Source organism: Chaetodon trifascialis, chromosome 4 (genome assembly GCF_039877785.1).
Source record: "Chaetodon trifascialis isolate fChaTrf1 chromosome 4, fChaTrf1.hap1, whole genome shotgun sequence".
Classification (NCBI taxonomy): domain Eukaryota; kingdom Metazoa; phylum Chordata; class Actinopteri; order Chaetodontiformes; family Chaetodontidae; genus Chaetodon; species Chaetodon trifascialis.
In genome coordinates this window covers 9,072,147-9,096,790 of record NC_092059.1, presented here as the reverse complement: position 1 = coordinate 9,096,790, position 24,644 = coordinate 9,072,147, and the positions used below count along the sequence as shown (strand labels likewise).

Here is a 24,644-nt window from a genome sequence, read left to right as displayed (position 1 = left end):
GTTGCCTGAGAGGTATTTGACTAAGGATTACATGGTTGTTAGGATGTTGACTGGACAGACCGCTTCAGCTACTAGATTATCGTCCCACCTGGGCAGGAGCGAAACCTGAAATGGATTAGAGGCGCTATTCTTACCATCCGCTTTTCATTCAGGCTGTTTTAGCCCATAGCCAGTCACCCATTCAGTTGAACTCTCTTATGAGGCTTGACAGCAAAAGTGTGAGCACTTGTCAGCTGAACAGATTACATTTGTTGTGCATGTACTACGCATGTGTGTGCGTGCGGGCACGAGCTGAAGTGTGTGTCTCCTAGCCTGTCTGTGTGTCTGTGTGTGTGTGTGTGTGTGTGTGTGTGTGTGTGTGTGTGCGCATATGTTGGACCACCATAAGATTAATTACATGGTTAATTAAACCTAGTAGTTAATTAAATCTGACAACTGTGTCTAATTAATCTAAATGCAATATAATTTCCTACACCTTTCTCCAGAGGTAGGCCAGCTGGATACCTGCATGTCAGCTCTTTAACGGCTCCGCTTTGACTGGCCTGGTCAGTATATGGCTGGACTTCAAGCTTCAAATTCTGCCATTGGAAAAAAGGCGGATTATTTAAAAGTCCACCTGTTTCGGTCTGCGGCCGCATGAATGTGTCAGCTGGGGGTCAGGATCGCTGGTGTGGGTGTACGTTAGATCACAGGGGGAATAAACCCAATGCAGACTGTCTTCTTGTAGTTCTTGTGAGGACTTTGTTGTAGTAGTTGTAGTTCAGGGATTCAGACGCCACTGTTTGACCTTCAACCTGGCTCGAGTTCAGGAGGTCGGAGCGTGTGAGCTGTCTTGGTGGCACATAAGGAAGCCTTGAACTATTTTCTGTTTTTCATTTATGTGGCGTTAAAGTAGGAAAAATCCTCTTACTCCGTCTTCTTTCAACTCCTCATTGAAGCTTTATGATGAAATATTCAAATCAAGATTCAAGATCTCTTTGATTTTATTGTTTCAATATTTCAACAAATGGAAATATTCTGGACGTCTTGTGCATCATTTTTTACACGTTTCCCCAAATTTTCAGGCCGGTGCGTTTGCTGGGATCTTGGCAGAATTTAGGATGAAGTTTTACGTCTCTGAGCGGCGTTTGGCTACACAGCGTGAGCCGGCAGTGGCTGATCCCGGGGGGGGGGGGGGGGGGGCTGCTTTTTAGTGAAGCTATTTTATAATAAAAGGTCCATTATAGATTCTTTTGGTCTATTTTTGATTGTAAATGCAGGAACTTTTTTCAACAGACGGCAAAGTGTGTGTGCTCGGAGGGTGTGGCAGAGGCTCCGACAGCAGGAGGACGCAGGAGTAGGTGTGTGTGAGCACATGTGCGACTGTTACCGTGTGTGTGTGTGTGTGTGTGTGTGTGTCTTTGTGCGTCTGTGTGACAGAGAGAAAGAGGGAGCGAGAGTGTGAATCCCCGGGGTGATGAGGGGTCTGTCTGTCTCTGATTAACTCTGGCTCCTTGGTCCCCGCAGACCGACGGCCTGATCAAGTCTCTATCACGGCCCCTTGCTGATAACGGCTCCCTCATTCCCCCAAGTCCCCCCGGATCACAGAGTGAAAAACAACACGGCTCCCAGGAGCCGCACACACTCGCTCTCTGCGCGCGCGCGTGTCGCTCGGCGGGGACAGCGAAAGAGGAATGTGTGCAAGATAAACCGCTTTGTTTTTATTTGTGTTTCCTTTTTTAAAGAAGTCACCGTCTCCTCTGGTAGCTTAGCTGTCAGTTGGTCGTGGATAACAATGAGAAAATGTAAAACTGATATTCAGAAAAACAGTTTGCTTACTTGTTTCCTGGAACTAATGTGGTCGCTAGGCAACGTTGATCCAGAGTAGAGTCTTAGTTACAGATTTGGTTTGGCTCGGCTCAGTTTGGCTCAATTTGGCCCGGTTTGAAGGCACCTCTTACTCAGCCCTGTCCTACTGGCCCCCGTTCGGAGCGATGATGTAGACTTTGTGGACTCTCCAGTTTGGGAAAGATAATGGAATATAATGTGCTAATCCTCAGATCTGGGGACTGGTTGACAGCTAATCCAGGGGAATGTGGTGGGATTGGAGCCCTGGCCACACTCCCAGAACTGGAGGCCTCTGACTGGCTGGATCGCTGGCTGGCTTCACCCCTGGATGGTGAATCTGCAATCATCGCCTCTCGCGCACGCAGGCACGCTCGTGTGCAGATCGCACACCCACACTCGTATGCAAATGAACACACACGCCGCGAGTGAGCGAGATGATACTGTATCATAAAAAGCTGGAACAGAAGTGAAGTCTTGTCCCTCTGTTAAGTAATTTAAGTGGTCTCTCTTGTCGTCTTAATTGTCGGAGTTGTGTTGCTGTCGTTCCTCTTCACGTTGCCTTTTAATCATGTTTATTCCCTAAAAGAGATCCGCAAATCTTATAGTCCCCTTTTCTGCCGGAATTTGGATGATCCTCAAACGAGCACATTGTCGAGGAAACGTGTTTGATTAGAAGAACGTGGCGCGTCTTTAGTAACTCAATATGAATGATTAAAGGACGGGAGCTTTGTGATGAAGAAAGCATACATTTTGACGAGCGCGCACACGCTTGTTCACACGCACGTTCTTTCTCACATTAAAGCAGGCAGAAGAATGAGCCTCTGTTTTCTGTAGAGCGCGCGCGCACACACACACACACACACACACACGTGCACGCAATCACAGACAAACAGTCTTTCAGGAAGTGATACACTCGGCCTTGTTGTTGCAGACGTTTTGCTTCGCCCCAGCCTGAGGTCGCAACCCCGAACATCTGCGATTCGTGCCAATCCGGGTTCACTGCCCGCGGAGCGTCACAGATTTAGAGCCACGAGTGCGTCACTCACGTCGCCGCGCTTCACTGACTCCGCTCAGCTCTCGGCTTGTTGATAGGGACTGTCGTGATGATGGTGGAGGTAGAGCAGGGTACGTGAAGCCAGTGTGGAGGCATTTGTGAGTGTGATCTGGGTCTGAAGTCAAAAATTCACTTTTAAGTCGCGTATAGAGCAAAAATGCCAAACATTCACTTTGATTTGTTAGTTTTTTTCTGTTTTAAATCATTTCAAAAGGAATGTATTTGGATTTTTGGACAAAATGGGCAATTTTAACATGTTGGGCTTTGCAAAATTGAGCATTTCTACAGTTGTTTTATTAGATTATTTTCTCGCTAAATCATTTTGTCTACAAAAATAGTGAAACACTTCCCGGAGGTGACCTCTACAAACAGGCCAAAGCTCAGAGACATTCGCTTTATCATCATATAAGACAACAAAAGGGGCAAATCCTCACATTTAAGAAGCTCAAACAGGGAAATATTTATTTGGAAAATGACCCAGGCGATTAATCAATCATCAGAATTGTTGCTGATTAATTTTCCTTCAGCTGATCGACTAAGCAGCTAATTGTTTCGGCTCTGAGGACGGACAAAAAGATAATGAAAGTGAGCGTTAGCTGCAGCCCTGAGGTGCTGTGCTCCCAGCGTGCAGCGTGCAGACGGCAGATAGACGGAGGTGCGCTGTGGGCTGTTGCCCGGGGATTCTTTGAGAGGGTTAAACATTTGTTCGGCTGGACCGCAGTAACAGGTGGCACGAGGGGAGGAGCTGCACTCTGTAAACAACCGCTGATGGCCGAGCCTTTGTCTGGACTCCGTGTGTGCTTTACGTCCCCGCTGCTCCCCGTGTCGCCGGACCAGGTGCTCGCTAATTTTAACGCCACGCGTCTGCCCAAAGCCTTCCTCCCCTCTCACGTCCGTCTTTGTCTCTGTCCTTTTCACCGGAGACAGAATTTACTCATCCTGCGCCGTTTTTCCCTGCTTCAATTCCTCTCAGGTCTTTTTCACAACCAACACCCCCCCCCCCCCCTTTCTTTCCTCTCCTCTCTGTTCCACGCTCTCTTTCTTATTCCTCCCCCTCTCTCCTTTTGCCTCCCTCCCGCCGCCCTCCCCCTCTCTCAGAGGAGATTGATTGGGTAATCTGGCTGGGTGCCAGTAGTGCCCGCTTTCTCGCTCGGGGGAAGGAGAGAAGCGGGGGCGACATGACGACATGCAGGAATAATAATAACATCCATAATATAGGCAGAGTAGGTATGGATGGAGGGATGAGGAGGAGAAGGGGAGAGAGCGGAGGAATGGAGCCGGCGTTGGCACATCGATGTCTTCTTTACGCTCCGGTTTAAATATAGCCGCACACAAACGGCGTGCCACAACATTGTGTCTCCATCTCCGTCCGTCTCTATCTGTCTTTCTATCTGTCTGTCCCCCCCTCCCTCCTTCAGCTCCTCCGCTCGCGCCTGTGTCGTCTTTTAATATCAAACAGTGCGTGGAGTGCAGGCTGCAGGCAGACGGGCGTTGAGCGAGAGGACGCTGTCTTTGTGTGCCGTTGTTTACCTTTGTTACCGTCTAAATGAAAAAGGCCAGTTGGCTCCTCTGTCTGTGTATACCTTTCTCTATCTGAGGGAAGCAACAAAGCCTGAAAGTGCTGCCCTCAAGCTGTGTGTGTGTTCGGCTGGAGGTCTGGAAGTGACAGAAGCAGGAGATCAAATATTGTTTATGATTCCCTTCCTCGCAGGTTCATTCTGGGCAAGCTAAAAAATGTGCCGCGGTTTAGCATTTGATCTTGGCGCTGCGAGCGCGGGCTCCCGGATCTGTGTTTGACAAGAGACAGACATGAAGACAGACATATGCAGACAACAAACCAGGGACGGGGACAGAAAGACAAGCGGCGGAGGGGAGAGGAGGAGGAGAGACAGTGAGGAAGAGGGAGGGAGATGTATGAGCATGCAGGAAGAAAGAGGTGTCTGAAGACACAGGGGACTCTTTTCAAGTCTGCTTCTTTCTTAGTTTGTCTGAGTTTTGGGGCTAGCTGTGCTTCTTGCTAGCCAGAGCAGCGTAAAATGCCACCAACCCGCTTGAGCAAAGTTATTGTAGAAGCCAAACGCTGCAGCGTTTACTCTCCCTGCATCCATTGCAGATTTCCAACCCGGTCCCATTTAATTTCCCTAACCCAGTTACCCATGAATGCCCTCTTAGTTGCAACATCATCATCCATAAAATTTAAACGAATGCTTTAAAATGAATACTACATTCTGGGAAAAACTGGAAACTCCCGGGGGCATTTGTTTATCTCTCCCAGTGAAGCGAGGGCGAATGCTGCCAATTCGTTGTCATTTTCGGGAAATAAATTGTGGTTCAATAATTAAAAAAGCGGCATTCATCACTGTAACCGGTTTACTGTGGAGGGCTGAAGCGAACGATTTGTCGGGGGGGGGCTGGAAGTTGGAGGGCGACCTTCCATGCCGGAGGTGTTTGTGTCTGTGGTGTTTTCTCCCGCCAAGTCTCCTGACTGCGCTCATTCGCTCATTCACACACACACACACACACACACACACACACACACACACACACACACACACACACACACACACACACACACACACACACACACCATCTTTGAAGTTTCCCACTGGTGACTTACAGTATCCATTTATTGATTGTGTAAAAAGATCCTGTCCTGCTCAAAAAGACATAAATTACTGTAATTATGATGCCTCTGCTGAGTTTTTCTCCGCTTAGTTTCTGCTTTCCTTTGGCTCTGACTTTGTGTTTTTATAACTTTGAGTCTGCGACGAGAAGGCGGAAACAACCTGGTGTGATTCATTTTGTGAGCATTTTACTGTTTTAGTAAATTTCAAGGGAGGTTTTTCCTCAAAGTGAGGGACGCCGCTCGTCTCCAGCCGACTTTTCCAGCTGTTCTCTCTTCCCAGAGCAAAGCTTGGAGCAGCAGTCCATTACTGCCGGTCCTCATTAGGTCTGAAACACTGACGATGGTTACGAGGATTGTCAGGTGGGGTCCAAGGGAGCGAAACCTATCTTTAAACACACACTCCTGTTGGTTAACTCGGGGGTTTCCTTCTTTTTTTACGCCAAGTCTCTAAATTAAATCAGCTCACTCCGGAGCCGCTGTGGTGGCCATAATATGAGAAAAAGTTAGATTTTGAAGTCAAACTTGATTGCTTGCTGTTGCACAGGTCCAGGAGCGCATGTTAACTGTCCGCCGGGGAGTTTAATGTTTGGCAAACTGTGCAGGTGGAGGACATAAAGGACTGGGGCTTTCTCTGTAAGTGTGTGAGGACACGTTTAAGGCTGCGAGATGATTGATTAAACAGGATTCATTTGAGATTTTCACTCACAGGAGAAACACTGCATATACATGTATATGTACATCTTTTACATGTGTGTGTGCTCAGCAGTCCGCAGACATGAAATATAACCTGCTCTACTGAAAAAGGCCTCGTGGCTCACCGCAAAACACTGATGGTGCTTTTGACTGCTGTTGTCTTTAGACCCACACAAATGAAAACATCTCGTTTCGTTCGTCTCCTCTTTTCCGTTCGACGACATGTTTCCTCCATCATCATAGATGCCACAACGTGGAGCAAACAGTAAGTCAGTTTGCAGACTTCGCTTCCCGTCACTTCCCGTGGTCGTCATGATTATTCCACGTGTTGCACGCTTGCATTGACAACATCGCATGCTGCGGTGAGTTCAGGGGCCGTTTGTTTTTTCAGCGAGGTAAAATGCAAATGCGGCAGATTTGAATTTAGAAATGTAAAAAATATGTTTAATCAGTCAGTAACTTCACTTGCTCCCTCTAGTCAGAGCTGTTTTTCTGCTTCACACTCTGTAGTTTAAGTTTCATCCTTTTTAACACCATAACAACTCTTTTTTTTTTTTCTAAGTCCGTCGCTCCTTCTTCTTTTCTTCTTTGCGTCTTTGTCCACTCTTACGATCTCTCTCCGTCTCACACACGCACTCGCGCACACTTTGTCCTGCCCTTTCTCCTCTGCCTCTGCCTCTCTTTGTGGCTTGTTGCTGGCAAACGTTGCTGCCTGGCACAGTGTGTCCCTGGCACAGCGTGTGTGTGTGTGTGTGTGTGTGTGTGTCTGCTGTCTGCTGCACGGCTCTGCCAGTCCACCAGTCTCAAGTACCAGCTGGGCACCCCAACTCACGACCAAAATAAACTGGCCGTGCTATCAATGAGCCCATGGGCTGAAGCGCGTGTGCGGACGCGTGCTTGCTTATGTTTGTGCGTGTGTGCATGTGTGTGTGCGCGTGTGCGTGAGGTGCTGATCGGACACCCTGCTTATTAAGTCTCATTGAACCGAGTGGTGAAACAAACACAGTCCTTCCTCAGATGAATGCCTGAGATGTTCGCCCGTCTCAACTTTGCATTACACTGAGGCCCTCCCTGCAAGGATTAAAGACTAAAACAATTACAAAGCCTTATTTGTAATTCAAATTCTCCTCAATGCAGACTTAATCCCCATTTTCCAAAGGCAGCAACACTGAGAGGCAGAATAAATGTGTGAGGGAGATCCAGTTCAAGCCTCTGTCGGGGTTTCTGTTGCTAAAATAACACTTATAAGTTATAGGGGGGGATAATGAATGTGCTTTGAGCTGGTTGAGTTATATTTGGAGAACGGTTTGTTTCTGTTAAAAGCTCGTCTTCGTAATGGTGGGATAAATGCACAGAATCAGCAGGGGAGTCGCTGATTTTCACCGCGCCTGTGCAGAGGGACGTGTTCGTGTCCTCGGGAATATTTGCATTTTATTTTCATCTGCACGCGTGTGTATTTACATATTCACATACGTGTGTGTTAAGGTGCTCATGTGTCCTGATGGGGGGGCCACAGTGAGCGTGCTTTACAGCTGCCCAGGGTATATTTACAGACAGTGACTTTAATGCAGTGTAATGATTATTTTTATTCCAGGTACTTCGGCAGCCTGTTCGCTCTGAGTGGAATGACTCCCTATTGGCCCACTGATTACCTCTGTGGCTGCTGCCACACCTGGCTCCTTCAGCTCCTCTCTCTCTCTCCAGCATTACACCTTGAGAACCTTCCTCTTTTATTACTTCACCTTCATCTGTTCATCCCTCTCTCTCTCTCTCATTCAACAGTGGCCTACATCTTCATTTTCTTTGGTCTCTTTGTCTGCCGCACCTTCATCATCTCCTCATCTCTTCCTTCCTTTCCCCTCCTCAGTCATTACACCTTTACTCCTCCACCGTTCCTCGTTTAACACCGCTGACTGAACTACCTCAGCACCTAAAAAAACATGCTCTTACTTTTCCAACTGGAGTTGTCGGCAGAAGTGTGCGGATGTTTTTTGACAGTTGAGTGTTTTTTAGATGCACAGGACTCCAAAAACACAGAGCATGTGAGATTTTAGAGGTCTGCATGTTCCTTTAAAAACCTCTGGGTCAAGTATCTTTGAGCAAGCTCCATCACCAGACTTTTGTCCTCTTGGTTAAAAACATCACAAGAGGAAAAACTGCTTTATTCCCGATCACACAAAGGGCATTAAAACAGGAACACGTAAACGAACTGCCAACTTTGATGTCAGCATCATGTTTATCTTCCAGGAGGAGCATCTTCCTCCTCTGCTTTCCATCTTGCTGAACCTTCCTCACGGCTCTCCCTTCGGCCTGGTTGCATATTCCCGAAGGGAGAAGCAGCTCGAACCTCCTCAGCAGTTAACAAAACATCACACTTGGACCACTTCTAATTGCAGCTACATTTTAAGCTTATACTCCCACATCGAGTACAAGTTGAAAGTTTGAGTGTTTAGACTTAATTACAGTAAGAGCGGAGCGTCTAACGAGGTCTGTCGTTTATAGTTTGCTTCTGAGGCCATCTCCAAACTGCTGGCATGTGACAGCCTTGAATTTATGTTGAAGGATTAATGAGTTAATGTGTCTTGGAACTGTTTTAGATTTTTAGATTTGAAATATCAGCTTTCTCGGGAACTCTTGAAAGACTTTTCCTGAGCTTTGGAAGAAGCAGCACTTCAGCTTTGAGTTGCACGTTTCGGGCTGTTTCCTTCTCACAGGTTCACACTGATGTTACACTTTAAAACACATCTGTCAGCTTTCACAGACGGGCTGAAGAATGCTCAGTGTTTAGGACTTTTAATTGATTTTTAGCTCAGTATTTTGCAGATATGAGATGGAAAAAAATCTCCCCGTGAACTTGTCGTCTTCACAGTCAACAGCTTTCATATTGTCCCTGTTAGGGCTGTTATGATATTATTATAATAATCAAATAATCTGTTATAGAATTCAGATTATGAGTCACACAATTGTTTTTTTAAGGCATGTGTGCGATTTAAAGGGTATCAAATTTCTAATTTAGTTTAGTGTTTTCTGAAGGTGCCCAGCGCATCGACCTGTTTCTCCAGCCTAAATGTCACCATGAACGGTTTAAGACTGAAAGTAAGGGCACGTTTGGCATGTGAACACAATTGTCGTGAATAACAATTATTTTGTTTCTCTCAGAACCTTTAACAATCAACTGAGATGAATTCAAGAGAAAATGTATTTCAGAAAAGAGAAAAACACAGCTCATAACAGGAAGTGGCACGACTTTTGGCTAAGTTAGCTTTGAAGCTAACTCGCTGGCTAACTTACCGAGACGCGTTTTCATCCTCAGCTTTGCACAGTTAAGTGTGAGACGCTGAAGGTGTTGCCATCGTGTTATTGTTCACTCCAGTAAGCAGCATCTCCATCTACTTGACAACAACGTTGATTATTCGTTGCACCCTCGTCGACGTTAGCTTGTGTTCACTAATTTAAACGTGTTGTTCAGAACCTGCTGATGTCTCAGCCTCAGACTATGAGCTGAACAAGTTACACAAAAAAGACATAATACTTATTGATTTATATGATGTAATTTTTCATCTACAGTGTAAAGACTGATCATTTTCATAAAGAAGAGTCTCTGCACACTGAAGGTTTCTGTCCACGCTGACGTCCATGACACAGTTACTTCCAGTTTATCCTCTGCACAGTAAAGACAATAGAGCTAAAAATAGAGGCGTTTATATGTTAGCGTGCGTGTGTGTGTGTGCGTATTTGACCGTTTGGTGATTTTCCCCTGAGTGAGGTGTTAGCCAGCCTTGAGGTCAGCGCGGGGTCAGAGGCTGCCCCTGCTGCCGTTTTGGGCTTATTCTTCTGAGAGGGCCGGAAAATCCAAAAATCATGTACTCGGTAACAAGTGCAACGTGTGAACTTCCAACCTCGGCCCGGCTGTCTGGATGTGAGCCTTCAGATCAGTTATTCATATCTCTCATGATTAAGTTCAGTGGATAAATAGGACAGCACATTTGTTTCATTATTGACTGAATGTTTGGTCTTATCTAAGCTTCAGTGGGCGTTCGTGTGCATCCATAAAAAAAAAAAAGGGAAACCCGAAGACCAAAAGATAAACTGCATGCGCGCACACGCTCACATACTGTACACGTGTTACCGCTCTTATGTGTCCCGTCTGCGCCGTTTGATCTGTTTTTACCACATCAGATCTTTTTTGTAAAAACTGACATTTAGAATAGAGAGATCCACAACACTGCACTCTGTTGCACTCTGAAAAGGTCAGCTTTCACTGAAGGAGTGTGTGCGATCAGCCGGCGCTCTGCAGGAGAGAGGGGAGACTTTCTGCTGAACAGCTTGGTCGGATGCCGCCGCAGATTCCTGACTCGCGTTGACTCGGTTTGGACGATCCATCGAGTTTCCTCCTTGGTGCTGTGCTGAACTGAGCTGCTCTCTTCTGTGCTGGATGCTGTAATCTCTTCAGTGCATGGCCAGATTACTGTCTGCTCCATATTGTCTGGTGGCGGGCTGCAGGATGGAGAGATGGCAGGAGGAGGGGAGAGAGGGAGGGATGGAGGAGGCTCTGATTTGCTGCTACACAAGGAAGATTACCTTTTTATTAATGTATCCATCTGGACGTTTGCTATATTTGGTTGTTTGTCCGGTCTGTTTGTTTGTTTTATAAACCTTATGAGATTTCAATCTAGATAAATCGAGGCTGAGCTTAGACATATGTGATATTTCTCAAGAGCCGTCAACCAACGCGACCAAATCACATAATTGTGATCAGGCAGAATAAAGAAAGTGCAGAATTCCCTTTGTGACCGATGATACAAATTCATCGCGCTATTTATCCAGAGCTTGAAATTATTATTTATTTTAATTCAATGATTTTCAGTAAAGAAAAAAAGAGAAATTTGAGTATTCATTGTGTCCCCCCCCCCAGCACCACCCCCACCCCCACCCTTCCACGCGTCCTCTTCTCCATCTCTTTCTGTCTCCTGTGCACTCGGTGCAGAAATGATTTCCATTCCTGCTGAATTAATGAGGTTCTGCTGAACTGAGAAAAGGCAAGGGGAGTGTGTGCGCGCGCACACACACATACACACACATACACACACACACACACACACACACACACACACACACAGATGCAGCAGAGAGAGACACACATACTCAGTCACACACACACACACAGGCACATATCTACTATAGCCATATTTAAGTCACACTCACACACGCACACATGATTCGCTGAAGCGTGGCCACTTTCTGCCGTTGCAGAGCACAAACAGCATTTTGTTTTAAAGTAAATGTGAAGAAGGCGCAGATAAAGAGTTGGACAACAATCACAAATGAAGCAACTGGTATACACTCAAGTGCTGGTTTTATAGCACACACACACACACACAAATATGACACACACACAACAAACATGCAGCCTCATGAGTCGGGCCCCAGTCACCCTGGTAACACACCACTGTGTGTATCAAACACTGCAGTGGTTTGGGACTGTTGGAGGTTGTTAAACACTCTCCGACCCGAACCCCATCCTCACACACACACACACACACACACACACACGCATATGTCACTCCACGACAGTCTCTGCTTGGACTGAAGTCAACCTTGTGAAGACTCAACCTTCTCTTGGCTCCTGATACTGATTTTCGTTAGCTAGTGATCCGGCGTGGCGCTCAGGTGAACAGCCACGCCGACGCAGAGCTAATGCCCCAACAGCTAAAGGCCTGCGGAGCTGACGGGTGGCTCGAGTCTGGTTCATGCATTGTAAACACAGACAGTAGAAACACACGTGAAGGAGCACGCAGTCAAAAGGATGTAATTGCGGTGCAAGCGGCTGTTGTTATGTGCCAGCTCGCGCGCCACTTGAAAGCCGCATCAAGGATTGGCTGAACAAAGAGGAGCAGAAAGTACCGTCTGATTCTGCGGTTCTTCCTCGTCGAGCTGATTTTTCCCAAAGCACGACTAATGTGCGGAGTTTTCAGGTGTGCAGCCTTCGCGGGGAGCTACGCGGACCACATCTGCTCAAGACGTGCAGCTCGAAACAAGAGTCTTCAGACAACACAGACTGTGTGCAAACCTTTCTTTCATTCACTCGGGCTTCTCTTCACTGTGGTTCTGTCTTCCTCGCTTGCTTTCTTCATTAAATGCACATGATCATGCACATTCAGCCGCGCACACAGAAAATGCAACCTCTCTCCTCCTCCCCGCTCTCTGCTGTCTCAGTGTTTTTCTTTCCCATTTATCATCACTGAAGCAAAGGAACCGATTCCAATTTCATGTGTTTTCATTCCATTCCTCTATTTGCTTATTTCTTCATCCCCCTGTCTCTATTTTGATCTCAGGCAACCAGTCAGCAGTCAATAATCTGTTAAATAGCATTGATCGCCAGCATTTAGTTTCCTGGCTAGCTACTTAGGTTGTAAAGCTGATCAATGGCTTCGAATGGGAACCACCTAGATAGCAGATTGACTGCTGGGACGCGCTCTGCAATCATATCATTTGTCTTCATTTGTTGTTCAATTATTTGTTGTAATGGCTGCTGTCAAAATAGCCCCATGCTGGCCCACAGTGGCACACGGAGCCTAAAACTGTAGAGTGCACACTGAGCCGGCGTGCCCGACTCGCTCAGCTCACCTTCACTCTGTGCCCCCCCCCCCCCCACACTGCTGCTGGAGGAAAGACATTATATAGTACACAGCATGAAAGGAACAGTATCGCATGTCGAAATGAGTATAGGAGTGTGTTCCTGTGTTAGGGGGGCGTGAGTGCATGCAGATGGTGCTCATGCCTGGATGTGTCGCTGAAGTCTGACCCAGACTGGACTTCCTCTGCCCAAGAGCCCCTTCCTGAACTCATCAATCACCTCTCGTGCATGTGTCCATGTGTGCGTACATTTATGTGTCTGGGAATTTTAGGATGTTTCATGTAAGGTCGCAGCGTTTTTAATTGTTGATGAATACGACTCATTGTTTGGTGAAGAGATTTGGGAATTTATTGGTTTTAATTTTGAATATTAAGAACAGAAGAATGAAGAAAATAACTTTGAATTTATTGATTTCTTTTATCTTTGTGAGGGACTCAGCAGCATGTTTGCATTTTCTCCAAGTGTTTCTCCTCACTTCCTGTCACCAGGAGCGTTTTATGAGCTGAGATGGTGCAAAAAGACCTTGTTTACGATGAACTGTTCTGGTCAGCATCCTTTTGCACCAGGAACCACAACAACGCTTGAATGCATTTGGAAAAATCTGCGTGAAAATGAAAGAAATTCAAATAACAATAATTAGAATCAGACAGGAAAAGCATAAAAGTTGTTTTTCTAATGATACAAAAAAAGAAAAATGAAAACCTAATCTTAATGTTTGCGAGGGGTTTAACAGAATAGCCAATTGGTCGACTGTCAAAACAATAAGTCAACAAGTCAATGTCGGCTGCTGCAGCAAGAGGCGGAAAGAAAGGTGGCTGCATGTTCGAACGCTCAACTGCAATCAGCAACACGAGAGCAGATGTATATTTGTTTGAACAATCATCTTCTACGTCATCCCGTGGTAAATAAACAGAATTTAAAGGTGTTCAGGGAGGGGCAAACAGCATCTCCAGCTCAGACAAGCGTGCTGGAGGTTTTGTCCAATCAGATCCCACTCAGAGTCAATCAAGGACTCTGCTATTTCACCTACACCCAGGTTGGTCCCGCCTACATTAGTGAACCCTTTCCTGGCTTGTGTTTGGGACCTTTTGTTTTTTGAAATCAACATGATACACCTCCTGATTAATTGACTAATCGCCTGCTTTAAATGCACCAGTCGTGAACGTGTTCGTGTTTGTGACCCCTGACCAGAAAAAGTGCATTTTGTTCCTTGATTAATGACACAGTTTGTCATTATTGAAACAATAGCTGCGGCATCAGTTTTATGCTCTTTCCTCCTGCTTATTCTCATGCGATCAGGCCTCATTTCAACATTAAAGATGCAGCTTTGTGTCGATTGGTAGTTCTATTGTTCGTCAGTCTTTTGTGCTTTCAGGGCTTTTATTGGGGGGGCATCCCACTCCTCCTCAGATCAGATCCACTCTGGCTCATCTGGCTCTAACTTCCCTCCAACTTTTCCTCTCTTGTGCTGTTGCTCCCTCTTTAAATCTCTGTCTTTCTCTCCTCCTCTTGGTTTTATTGGAGGAGGAGTGTCCCCCCCCCTCCCCCCTGCTTGTTTGAAGCAGCCCGCTCATATATCACAGCCTTTCCTCGCAGGATATCCTCCCTCTTCCTGCCTCTCCCTCTCGTTCTCCCCTTCTCCGTCATTCCCTCCCTTTCTGTCAGCTGGGGGGCTGGAGGAGGGTAATACCGGGTAACTCTATTTCTTTTCCACACTTTAACACTCTTCCCGTGCACCCAGCAGACGAGCTCCCACACACACGTGGACCATAACATTAGATGTCTGCACTCTGACAGCAGAGAGGAAGTCGGCTTCACCTGATTCAGTTTGTTTGAATATTTCATTATAGAAATAGTCAAAGTAGAGAACAGAGATGCAACTTCACCTGAACTCAAATGTGACCAGAATCACTTCATACAGCAGTTTTGCTTGACTCTATTTAATTTATGTTCTTTATTGTGTCATGTTTTCTGTTATTGACCTGTTTACTTGTTGTTGTCCTTCACCCAAACAGAAAACACATGTACACAAAAACAATAAAGCACCAAACATACCATACCAACATAAACATACACATAATTAGAAGGAAGACTTTGATGTTTCATTATAGAAGTACTACTGCTATATGTTATTCTATTCTAAGTATTACTTCATTCCATTTAATATTTCATTAATATTCATACACCATGCAGCTCGTCAGTTACCTTGACTTCATCCAAAGGAGGTCCATCTTTTCCTTTTTATTGATGTCTTTTTCCAGACTTTACAGTGTATTTGTCCTCTACTGTGTTGAGTCACTTGTTTACTTTTTGGAGACTTTCCAAAAAAGATAATATTCTTGCTTTTGTAGGATTTTGCGGGCATGTTCCTGAAAGTATGTTGTGTTTTTCATTTAAACTCAAACACAAGCACCATATTTTGTAGTTTCTTCCACATGTATCGAGTTACATATGTCTGTGAGATACAGCATGGTATCGTCTGCATACGGGACTCGTTTATTCCTTTATTGTGAGACCTCCTGTTTTTCCTGATGCGTTCAGCCAAAGGTTCTAAACACAACTCAGATATTTGGGGTGATAATGGTCCTCTTGTTCTGTTTCTGTCCTTCAGGTAGAAATCTCAGAGAGCATCCTGTTCACTCTCACTCTTGCATTTGGTTCCTTTTATGTTCCATTAATCATTTTGATAAAAGTTTGGTGGGATCCAAACTTCTCACATACCCCAAATATGAAGGACTGTGACGCCCAATCAAAGGCTTTTTCTGCATCTAATGTGAATGTTTGTTGCTTCATTTTTGCTGTTTAATGGATGACGTGAAGAGGACGCTGCTCATTGTTACTTAAAAGACAATCTTTACATATCCTGTTTGATGGAGGTTCATTTCATTAGGTGTGATATGTGAAAGTCTGCTTGCTTGCTGCATTTCAGAGGGATGTTGTTCTGCACAATGAACACTCTTTTCCGTCTTTAGGTATAACAGTAATGATTGCCTAACTCCATGCGTCTGGCCAGTTTCCTGTTTGCAGGATCTCATTAAAAACTCCACATAGGATGTGAGAAACTGGATATCTGAACTCTTTGTAAAATTCATGAGTAAATCCATCATTTCCAGAACTCTATCAGGTTTTACCTTTATGGGTAACCTTTAGAATTTCTGTCTCAGCTGTTGGCTGTACTAAGTTGTTATTTTGTTCATCGGTCACTGCGGGAAGGTTTAAGGTTTAATTTTCTGTGTGTCCGCACCAACTACTTCTGGAGTGTGAAGGTTTGACGATAATCCCTAAAGCATGATGCTATTTTTTATTTGCACCTCTTATATGTAGAGTTGTTGTGCATATTTGAATTTTTTCTCCCTGTTTCTTTAATTTAACTGCTAATGTTTTCAGTGGTTTTGGACTGTTATCAGAATAGTTTTGCCTACAGAGATTCATTTCACTTGTTCCCAATGCCTTTTTAGCTGCATTTAATTGTTTCATGCCCTTGTTTATTTTATTTTGCCTTTTCACTCTCTCTATATACCTCTTTTTTGTGTTATTATTTCTCCTCTTATTGTTGCTTTCATCCCACAATACTGAAGATGTCACTCCTCCATTATCATGCATCTCTAAAAGAGGCTTCATGTTACATTTTTAGTTTCTCCTTGAAACACTGATCACCAAGTAAGGAGTTGTTTAACCTCCACACAGTTTCCCATTGTTCCCTCCTGACGTTTAATGCCATTGTGACTGCTGCACGATCTGCTGTAGTTATGGGCGATATCACGGTTCAGGGTTCAAGGTTAACTTTATTGTCCTGTTAGCAAAAGTTTGTTGTGAGTGCAAATGTGAAAGTGTGCCAGATGTGACCAGGATGGTGCAAAGAATGTAGCCAGAGTACTAATTGCAATTAAGTTTATCAAGAGCACTTTGGATAAAAGAGACATTTCAGTCCCCTGATGCGGAGTCTGAAAACAGCAGCCTGAAGGCATTGCTCAGACTCCCTGTGGAGTGGGTGGTCCTGGACATCCAACATATCATTAGCCCTCCTAAGAGTCCTGCCTGTTATAAATGACCGAGAGCTAAGCCCAACTCCTCCCTGAGATCTTGCTGCCAATTTTAACAAGACTTCCAGGTCTGTTATTATGATTTCACATTCTGTAACCTTTGAAATCTCATTTTTTAACATGAAGAAATAATCCTGTCCCGAACAGGCCTTAATGTGCATCGGAGTAAAAGGTGAAAGTCTCTTCTCATGAGGGTACAGACAGCGGCAGATATCCTGTTTGAGTTTTTGTCAGTGACACTGCTGATTGTTCTGATTTATGTCTTATTTTACTTTAAGTGTCTGCCTCAGGTTGAAGTTTCTCCCCGTTACGATCGTTCCCTTCGCCGCCGTCGTTAGCACGGAGAGGATTCGTTTCAGAAGTTGCAAACACCTTCCTTATGCCTTCCTCCCTTATCTCTGATCCACTTTTCTTAACTGAACATGAAATTATTTTTAATCAGAACTGGCATCCCTCTTTGTGCTCATGTGTGGGAGGAGGAAAACACTCAGGCTGAGGCTAATTTCTCCAATTTTGCTTGTTCCACATTACTAAAGTGTGTTTCCTGAAGGAAAATAATTTCTCTTCTTTCTTTTAGTTCTTAAACTATCCTTTTGCTTCCTTTTTTATTCAGTTATTTAGGCCATTTGTGTTGAGAGAGATGAATATAAGCTCCATTGCGCTGCCTCTGAGGACCTGTTTTCCCTTCACATACGTATTCAAAGCCTTTAAACAGAAAAAAAGCACATGTACACTAACAGACACAGACCACAAGACACAAACAAAACAACAGCGAGCTTCCAATTACTACAACCTCTACATGGTTACGAAAGATATCACATTATTGCAGTTTTGTGGAAGGAGGCGCTATCATGAAGTAACCCCTGCCACAAGGTGGTGAACGTGGCTGTAATTAGAAACTAAAAGTTGCCCACATTTGCATGATGAACAGCATGTGAGTGAACATGTGAAGGCCCTCCCAGTATTTCCCTCTGTAGTTCATTTGTATACACAGTCAAACAAATCTCCAACAGTCTTTATTTTGTTTTTTTCTTCATTTAAATTCACCCCAAAGCTGAACCCCACATCAGGACTCAAAACTCAGTGAGAGCACATCAACCTAAATATATTGTTCTCTGAGATTAAAGAAGGAAAAGGAGGAAACAGGAAAAGTTGCGTTTGCAAAGTTCATAAATGGGTTCAAAACCTAGTGTGGAAATAATTTCATACTCATTCAGAAAAGCCTCCATCTCTCTTCTGCCGCTTCAGAGCCCAAGTTTCAGCGACAGCAGCACCTGTTATGTCCTTAGGCCCGGTTCAGTATGAAAAACAGGAAGCGTTAGCCTATAAAGCTCAATGTCCCGTATTATGAGGAGGAGAAAAAACAATCGTCCGCTGGGTTTGGATGAGTAACTCAAATTCTCAGGTGTAACAGTCACTCCAACAGTCATACCGTTAGCTCTCTGCACCTTGTGGGATGAGGTGGTTCAGGCCTCGGCGTCGTGCACTGGGGGGTGATGTAGCTTCAGCTCGGTGGTCGAAATTATTCCCTGTTCCTGTAGGTGCATGCCTGTGTCCTCTCTGGAGTCATAGGTCGTAGGCTGCCTCCAAAAACCTTCATAGATCATATGCGATTTAATATATTTTCCTTCTTTCTTCCTCTATCTCGCCTCTACTGCCCCCAAGTGGCCAAAAAAGATTTTTCCCACAAAGATTGCGCCTTTAAGTCATGTATAGGCAGCACATTGAGATGCTAGCATGGTGAGACTGTCAAGCTAGAATGTTTTATAGGGAGCAGAAGTGGGTGTTACATCGTTATATTTATATCTGAATTAACCATGTGAGCACAGATCCAGTGATCAGACAGTAATAATCGTTTACATTCAACAGGTTCACAGCACATTTGTTTGCTCATTCCACTTCATGTTTGATCTCTCCCACTCTGTTGATGAGATTTGAACAAAACTTGAGGGGAACTCACATTTTGCCACAGATCTCCAGTGTCCATTAGTGCGCCATTTGGCCAACGGGGGGGTGCACAACGATTCCAATACGAATACGGTCAATACGAGATGACGGGAACGATTCGGCAGTGATTGGCCGTGAGGGGGCCAGTGTCATTTCCTACGAATTTTATCCAAAACAAATTTCATCATTACATGAATACGAGGGCGTACTTCAGCATGGTTTCCTGTTTGGTTCATTATATTCGCCACAGAAGCTCTGCCACCAGGATTACCCCGCTGTCCTTCATCACTCCCTCTCGTAACACAGTTTATTTGACTCTTATTCGTCCTTAATATCTTTCCTTTATGAGATTCATTATTCACTTCCTCCTTTTTGCACTCCTTTAATTCAGCCCTGTACTGCCTCTCTCTCTGTTTTTCTCTCTTTCTCCAGTTTTCTCTCCTCTTTTTCTCCTCCTTGTTTTTCTCTCTCCATGCCCTTGTTGTCATTTAGCTACTTCCCCCAGCTCTGCCCTCCCCCTCCATCCACCTCTCCTTTCTCTCTCTCCCCTACCTCAGTCTTTCCTCCTTTGCTATCTTGCATTTTCTCTCCCCATCTCTTTCTCCCTCCATCCTTCTGCCCTTTTACGCCTCCACCCACCCCTCCTCTCTTCCTCTCCATCCCTCTCTCTCTCTCTCCTCGGTTGAGGACAAGGAGGTGAAAGCCAAGCGGATTACAGTGGCAGTTTAATCTGGCTGACCCACCAAGGGATTGCTCTCTACTTTGCTGCGAGGCTGCAGGGCTGGAGGGCAGTGGGGCTGGGTGGGTGGGATGAGCGAGGGGAGGGTGAGAGGAAGGGGAAGGAGACCAGGTTGTTGGGGAGGGGGGGGTTGGAGTTTTGGGGGGAACAGAAAAGGAGGGAGAGGAGGAAGAGGGAGGAGGACAGGAGCAGTTGATTTTGTAGATTTTTTCCTGTTTGTCTTGAGCCAAGCTGACGTGCTCTCCAGGACAGGCCTGTTTGTACACACGCGCGTACGCCCATTTGTGTGTGTGTGTGTGTGTGTGTGTGTGTGTGTGTGTGTGTGTGTGTGTGTGTGTGTGTGTGTGTGTGTGTGTGTGTGTGTGTGTGAGACTGCATGGTGCCAGAGGTGGGGGATGGGCCTTGGTTGTTATTAAGAGATGGAATATTAATGCTACTTTGCCTCTAATTTCTTTCCATCTGCCATCAACTTGTCCTCTGTGAGTGTGCCTGTCTTAGTCTATGAATAGATACTCTTCAGATATTAACAGACAATTAGTCTGTTCTGTGTTTCAAAGACAAAATACAAAAACGTCCTTGGCTTGATTTTTCCTTTTCTTTATTCTGAAAACATCAAAATCTCATTTTACTCCATCTTGTCAAAGTCATTCAAACTCACGCGGCTTTCATCCACAGTTAGCGCCCAGACTGAGGCCTCGCAGAATTTATCAGTTCAACGAGCACCGCGCCACTTTCTGTCTTTGTCGGCTGCAGGTCATTAGTGTTTGTTTTTTATTGCTATTTTTAATCTCTTGAAATTTGAACATGAAGAGCGAGGATAATGTGGCGATTAACAGTAGGGGTTTTGGTTTTGTTTCAGTTAGTTTTTGTTGGGGGGGGGTGCATGAAGTCAGATATTCAACTAAAAATTCAATTATTCAACGTTGGGAATAAATAGCAAATAACACATTACCATTAACTTGGTTATTGAGCCTTCCAAATGAATAGTCGTCTGGTAAAAGCACATTCAGCCTCCACCAGAGCTACATCCTTATCGTTTATCGATATTAACTCTAAACATAGATTATTTATTTGTTTGCCTGAAAACGTGCAGGTTTGCAAGTGTTTTCCAGCCTTGAGTTGAGCCTATAGTCTGTCTTTTTGCTGCAGGTACAACCTCCACCAATCAGAGGCAAGGGCAGGTGCCTGAAAGGCGAAACCATGGGTAAAGAAAGCCTCCTAGCACACTGCTGTTCAAAAGCTTATTTACTGTGTGCGTATAATATTGATTAAAGGTCCAGTGTGTGGGATTTACTGACATCTAGCTGTGAGGTTGCAGATTGCAAACACAGCTACGGTGGTGGCTACATGGATGGCGCTCTTTAGAGCCAGTTTTAAGTTTGTCCGATCTTAGCTTCTGTAGAAACACAGAACCAACAGATTCTTATTTTCAGGTGGTTATACTCCAATGAATATTATATTCCATTTCTGCCAATAGATCCTGAAATCCTGCACACTGGACCTTTACAGGCGACTACCATGAATATTTTTATCATCTCTTCTCTTCATCTGGATTTTGGCAGCGGGACATTAAGGTGATATTGTTTGGAGAGATTTTAGTGTATAAACCAAACTGAAACTATGAAAGCAGCAGAAGCGAAAACTGGATTCTGAAACATGAGGGGGCATTTACCCCCAGAGGAAATTACGCTCTTGGATGCACGCACGCAGTGTTTCAAACACTCGGCTCGGAAGTGCACTCACACTGCTGCAAGTACAAACCTGCTGGATCCATTTTGGAGCCATCTTTTCAACTCCAAATTAAAGTACTTTTACTACTTACTTCATTTTGACTGTTGACAGGGCAGTTGTGCTCAAAGATCATTGAGGATGACCTTTTCCCTCATACAGGCTTTTTATGCCAGTAGAGGCTGATTTTGTTCGCTGACTGCGGCCGAAACGTTATGTTCTGGTCTTGAGGTTCAGCCTTGAACAAACAGGATGTTCATAGTTAAAGAACACATCGTGAGCAGTTTCGACATTCAGTGCCCTAACCTGTGCATCAAGTGGCAGCAAAGTAGAAATGTCCAGCTAAAAGAAAGTTGGATGCGAGCCTCCAGCTTGAATAAGGAAATGACTCTGACGATTTTGTGCTGTTTTAATGTCCTAAATGGCTTGTTGTACAGTGCTGAAGGCGGCGCGGGGGTCTGAGGCAGGCTGTGTCTGCTGCTCTGTTTGCCTCTACAATGCCTTTCATGTCCCTCATATCAGCCTCCCTTTCATCAGTCCACCCCCGCTGTGCCGTTTCGGAGGAGGGGTCCAGTCGGCGAGCCGGATTAGCTTCCAACTGGTGCTTGTCCAGATTCTGATTCTGAAGGGGGGCTTAACCAACCTCGCCTCAGAAAAGACGAGAGGAAGGAACAGGAGGGAGGGAGGAGAGGAGAGAAGAGGAAAAGAGCTCCTGCGGGGTTGACGCTCCTCTTCAGTTGTTTACCTTGCAATTAGCGTGCTGGATTGTCCTGTGAAAAGGAAGAAAAAGTCAAGTGTGGAGACTATAGAGCAATAGGCCACCACTGATACAGACACAAGAGCTGACGGGGTTCATTATACAGTAGGGAAGGCCTGCGGTGCTGCTCAACACCTGCTCTATTGGAATAGTTATGTGTGTGTACACACACACACGCACACACACACACACACACACACACACACACACACACACTGTACGGCATTAAAATGTGCAAAAGCAAACCCCCATACTGCGAGTGTCATGGTCAGGGCACAGACGATGGCATCGACCAATCAGCAACAGATGCCCCCTGGAGATAAATGATCTAGACTGTGTGTGCATGCGTGTTTGTGTGTGCATGCGTGTGTATGTGTTGTTCAGTGGCACAGTGGTCAGCACAGGCCCTCCGAGCTGCTGTCATCGTCACGCCACCCTGCAACATGGCTGCCTGGGGACCTTATTTTAGGCCACACCAGGTGCAAGTGTTTTGGGCTGGTTACATGATCTTGGATGCATGTGTGTGTGTGTGTGTGTGTGTGTGTGTGTGTGTTGGGGGGGTGCATATAAAGAGCTGTGATTGTGTTGCTGGATCAGGCGTGTGTGTCTGCGTGCTGGAGTCCAGGAAAGGTCAGAGATTGGGTGGAGGTGCCAGGAATAGGGGTGTGAGATGCCTGGGTGTCTACAGGGCCATGTGAGGCACACACACACACACACACACACACACACACACACACACACACACACACACACACACACACACAAACACACAGATACACATAAACACGCACATGCAGGGCCTTCAAACCCAAAGACACAGCAGAACAAAAGCTGGTCAAAGTGGGGCAGTTTTCTCTCCCTCCCTCCACAATCTCCTCCTCCTCTTCCTCCTCCTCCTCCTCTCTGTCCCTCATGTCTATCCCCAGCACTGTTTTCCTCTCTCCTCCCTCCTCCTCCCCTCCCCCTCATTTTTTTTCTCCTCTCCTCTCCTCTCCTCTCCTCTCCTCTCCTCTCCTCTCCTCTCCTCTCTCACGTAAACACGATGCTGCTTTCTGGATCTGGGATGCCTGAGGGACAGAGCACAGACAGGAGCCCCGTCACCATGACAACAGCTTCTCTGAGCTGCCTGACACCCAGACGCCATTGGCTGAGGGCTGTTGGGGGGGAGGGGGAAGTGGAGAGAGAGCGAGAAAGAGGAGGGAGAGAGAGAAGCAGGACTAAGTTAAACAAGGGGTAAAAAAGGGAAAAAAACGGGGTATAAGGAAGGGAGGCGGTGTGGAGAGGAGGAGATGATGGAGGCAAAGGGGAGAGAGGAGAGGTGGGGAGGAGCAGGAGGCCAGTGTGTGTTATAGGCTGTGGAAGTGTGTGTGTAAATGATCATATAATCAAGCTGCTGGTCCAGGTTTGTGTGTGAATGTATGCGTATGTGTGTGCGTGTTTGCGGCTGTGTGCTCTGTAAGCTCAAGTCGCTGTCCAACCTCACAGTTCATGTTAGCGTTTTCTTAACGAGTCTCATCTCATATCAAAATGGCTTGTGACTGCATGCCGTCACACACTCCTCCTTCCTTTAGGATCACATTGAGCTGCAGTGGAAGTTCAGGTTTTGCAGCTTCTGATGCAAAATATTGATGAGTAATTACTTACCGAACATTATTGATCCTTTATCGGGAAAAGGATGTTGTCTCTAGATTTACTCTCATTGGTCAGAAAAAACATGTCTAAACAAAGCTAGGTCCATAGCCATGCTAGCATGCTGTATATATGCGCAGCTGCTGTGCTCTGAGCTAAATGCTAACGTCAGCATGCTGACCATGAAATGCCAGCATGCTGATGTTTAGCAGGTATAATGCTTGCCGTCTTCACCATCTCAGTGTAGTCTGCTAGCATGCTAACATATGCTAACTTTGACTAGCGTTTAGCTGACCTGTGTTTTAACTGTGAATGCGTCACATCTACGCAGAATGCTAATGGCACAGCGCTGCATGCAATAGCGAGGTTGTAAAGGCAGCCCTGTGCTTCGGACCGCAGGGAGTCTGCAGGTTTTTATGTCAACCAGACACAACATCAGATGATTTCACCGATTAACACGACTTCAACTGGAAAGACATGCTGTGTAAGTGACATCAGTGGAAGTCTGCACTCTCAGACACATGCTTTTCAGCAACGCTAGTTGAAATTTCTTTGCAATCAGGCCAATACTTGTTGCGATCATTCAGTCTGGAGCAAAGTGGAGGAATGACCAACCAACACTGCCACCCCAAGAGCCATGACACCAGTGTGCCTGAATACCTTGCCCAGATAACAGTCAGAAAAGCTGCAATGATATAAAAAAAACTGGCTGTAATTGAACATGTACCTCTGCTGGAGCAGAGATGCTGCAGATTCAGTATACAGAGAAGCAGGTCGAGTAAATACTACCAAAATACTACCAAAATACAAGTCGTGTTGGTGCTATTCACTTTGTTAATTTATGCACTGATTCTTTTTGTGGATCAGAGGAGCAAATGATGAAGACTCCTGAGCATATTTGGACTAATGTCACGGTCAGAAAATCTAAGTTTCTACCCACGTGCAGCGTGCAGACTTCCACTGA

The 24,644-nt window shown here is 45.4% G+C and overlaps 1 protein-coding gene across 1 annotated transcript in view; it reads left to right on the top strand.

Moving 5' to 3' along the window:
• ssbp4 (single stranded DNA binding protein 4) overlaps window positions 1-24,644 on the top strand; it is an 88,754-nt gene that overhangs the window by 24,410 nt on the left and 39,700 nt on the right. The window lies entirely within an intron of this gene.